This window comes from Acyrthosiphon pisum, chromosome A3, assembly GCF_005508785.2.
Source record: "Acyrthosiphon pisum isolate AL4f chromosome A3, pea_aphid_22Mar2018_4r6ur, whole genome shotgun sequence".
Lineage (NCBI taxonomy): Eukaryota > Metazoa > Arthropoda > Insecta > Hemiptera > Aphididae > Acyrthosiphon > Acyrthosiphon pisum.
In genome coordinates, this window is record NC_042496.1 from 6,349,889 (window position 1) to 6,354,280 (window position 4,392).

The following is a 4,392-nucleotide window of genomic DNA, read 5'->3' on the forward strand; positions in this document are numbered from 1 at the left end:
CAAGTTGAGCTTAGAATAATTATAAAAAAAAATTGATCCCAATTGAAAAATAAAATACTTGTTTCAAAATAGAATATATTACAATATTTAAAAATAATATATCCTAGACTGACAAATCATCTCCGTTCAGAATCGTTTTTCGTATACAATGATATAATATCATTGGATTCAAATTTAATTCCATCCATTACAGTAACCCACTTGTAACCTACTGTACAGCAGAGCGACATCCACGACTTACCCGCCTTATTTTAATACTATAGATAAGTATACCTATAATAGGTATGTCTAATACCTAGACTGACAAACCGTCTCCGCTCAGAATCGTTTTCTTATACAGTGATATTATATCATTGAATTCAAATTTAATACTATCCATTATACAGTGACCCACTTGTAATCTACTGTACAGCAGAGCGACATCCACTTACCTACCTTTTTTTTCTATTAATATCAATAAAGTTTTATCTGTTGGGCCAAAAAGTGTAAAAATTTAATACAATGCTCCTGATATATTATTACAATAGCAGTTGAAAAATATTAAAAATACATAGGCACAAGTTTTTTTTTATAAGCATTTAAAGTTCGAATTTTGACAAAATTTATGAAATTTAAAATTGAATAATTATTTTGTAGTTAAAAATGTATAAAATGTTCGACTTTTATATCTAAGGATTGAAAATTTAAAACAAGATTCCACGTAGTTACCAAAAAATCTAAAAAATACATAATGACAGTTTATTTTTATAGTTATTTTAAGTTCAAATTTGGACGAAATTACATATTAATAATAACCTAAAATAACTATTTTAGTTATTTTGTTGAGATTATAAAATATTATTCGTGGGTACCTACTTAAAACTTCTTAAGTATACTATTATATATATACGAAAGTATCACGGTTTGTTGTTGATGTATAACGCGTTATAAGTACCTAATGGATATTGTGATATACTGATATGATTAATTTGGAATTTATTATAGGTACCTATTATAGGTAATTTTTTTTTTTAATACCATTGATAAGTATATATATGTCTTATACCTAGACTGTCATACCGTCTCCGCTCAGAATCGTTTTTCTTATACAATGATATTATATAATTGAATTAAAATTTAATACCATACATTATACAGTGACCCACTTGTAACCTACTGTACAGCAGAGCGACATCCACTTGCCCACCTTTTTTTATTTATTTATTCAGCACAAATAATTGCACAATCCAGAAATAGGCTAGGTTTTCCCCTGACAATTACTATTACTACAATTACTTGGTAATTTAAAAATTATAATTCTATTCAATTGAAAAACTAAAAATAATTTGTATATTTTTTGTTTGTATCGTTGATTTTTATTACAATAAATTGTAACTTTGGTCTCAGATATCGGAATAAACTCATGTTGTATAATACATTTTCTTTCTCTGTTTCACATTTGACCCTATATCAAGGATTTTGATTTCATAATATTTATTTTATCTAATATATATTTAAATTTAATCAAAAATACACTAAGAGAATATAGTAGGTTGTTTTAGGTACTTTTTAAATGTTATTTTATTAAGTTACCCAAATATCAACAACTTAATTTCCTTATTTTCTTATATACTTTATAATTTTGTAAAATATATATTAAATATAGGTAACTATTTTATAAATAATATTGATAATAAATTCAATGGCTACGATGAAAACCTCGTAAGTAGGTCTTATCATATTTTACAGATGATATTTCACAAATGTAATATATATAAATATTTGTGATTTAGGTATATATTATATTTTTCACTTATTTTTACTTATACTAATTATTAGATAAATATTGTGAAAATTAAATGAGTGACTGAGAAAAATATTTATTATTTCAAAATAATACTAGCTGTTCTTGAATATTTTCATTAAAATGTGTTGATATATTATATAATATGCACTATTGTCTATTAATAATTTTCAATATGACATTGGGCATACGTATTTATTATTCTACAACAACACACAATATGACTTATTAATAGTGTTCATTATATATACAGTATACACCCGAGCTACTTGTCCAACATCCACAAAAAAAAGTATACATTTATGAACTTTCAGTCCATCACGATTATCGTCAGTGAGTTCACGTCGTTTATAGGTCAATAGGTAGGTACTCAAAATAATAACGGAATCAATATTAAAATTATCGAAATAATCACGTATATTACTTGACATTAGGTACCTAGGTATAGTGCTTATGGCACATTTTCAATGTCAATCAAATTGTTAACTAGTTGACATTGGAACCGCGGCCATTGGTGTCATCAATAAAATATTAACTGCAACAGATAACCACAGTAAAAGTATTCTCATAGATTTAAAATAAAAATGGTATTACATCAGAGCTTATGTGATATTATTATGGACGATCGTGTGTTTCCTGGTGTATGGTAGTAGGTATATTATAAAAATATAATACCTATATAGGCTATAGTACAATTCTGCAGTGTGTGTGCGTGTACTTATACTATAGTATGTATTCGGTACATTAATTACAATTAATTAATTTATAATATTGTAATGTAGGTACCGTAGGATTTTTAAACTTCCAAGCGCTTTTCGTTAACACGCTGTCAGCAGGGGTGTCGGTAGAGGGCGGGCAGTCGGGTTAAATTACCGACAACTACCCGTTTGACTGGTCTATAACATAATGAAACTTGTTAAAGTTTCAAGGATGTATTTCGATCAGATAACTACGAGCATAATAATAATAATAGCCTATAATAACAACTACAGGCCGATAGGTTTTACATTGAATTATTGCGGAAGTGCAAACGAGACTCTCTACAGACAACAGTGCAGGGGGAAAGAGAGAGAGAGAGTGAGTGACAGTGATAGAGTCAGAGAGAGGAACACGAATATTGTGCGTGTGGTCTGTTAGATTTTATCGTGAGATGCAGAAGAACCAGGGTACCAAGGTCAACTTGGTGGCGGCAACGAGTTAAGACGGACTTTATTTGTTTTATGTTTTTTTTATTATTTAGTAAAAAAAAATTGAAGTGTCGTAGATATTACATTATAAAAACAACTATATCGTGTAGGGCCTGAACACACAGGCGTGACAATAATATAATGATATGTATCTAATAAAACTGTAATAAATTTGTTTATTTATTAAATAGTATTTTAATTTGTTTTGCAACTGTCTATTTTCAAAAATAGTGTTAGCATAAATTATCAGATGTTTACGTGCGCTCGAAAAATACAGCGTTGTATAATAGGTTCGTCTATGACGTATAGAATAAACTGTTCGTTAAATATTTATCACAATCTATATCTACTTTTGTACCAATCAGTAAATTTAAATAAAATGATAGTTCGATCAGACTGGTAAAGTAACTCATATTTTTACTTCCATATTTAATTCTGCCATAATACCCACCAGTAATTTTAATTGTACGTGTATCCTGCATAATATGACATACAGAATGTCCTCGTTTTATGCAGTAATGGTTACTAATAAACTATAGCCAAAACTTCTATTCTCAATAATAGCTAGTGCACACGCTATTTTTCCAAGAAACTCGTCCAAGTATACTTGTGATTTATTGAAATTCATATTATGCGTTTCATAATAAATTGTTTTGACGACAACATTATTAGTTGTACCCACTACCCAGGTACCTAACTCGTTTGCCAAGGTGTGTAGCGTATTTATGTATTTATGTTCTAATAGTGCGTACCTATAGAGTATAAACTATACTCTTAAAACGATTTTAACGACCGGACAACATAATTTATTATTATTGTAAAAACGTGTAAATAATTATAAAGAAGTTACACCTTATGCTCATATAAAGTATTAACGTGTATATTATTTTAATAGCTTGTAATACGAAAATGTATACAGAATTTTGATAAACGCTTGTTATGTCGCTTTATTATTATATAAATACAATGAATGTTTAATAAGAATAATTTGGAAAATTATTATGTTTAGCATTAAACGAAAGCATAAACCTATTTAATATATGCATAATATATATAATTTGTAAGTGTTATAATATAGATAGATTATAGATATATGCATAATATATATAATTTGTAAGTGTTGTAATATAGGTAGATTATAGTCTATAGATTATGTATATTATATTAATTATTAGTGAATAGTGATTCACCCAAACAATGTATAATGTATATACGTATACGTATATAACAGTTATTCGAATCTGTAAAATGTAATCATATACTTGGGTATATATTATATATTGGCCGTAACACGTTTTGGCACAAAACGATATTTTTACCTGAGATTCGGTAGAACGATTCGAACACACGTTTAGTACCTACACTTTTTTTTCAGACCCCAAAAATCAATATAACGTTTGGGTAACATAATAATTTTTAAAA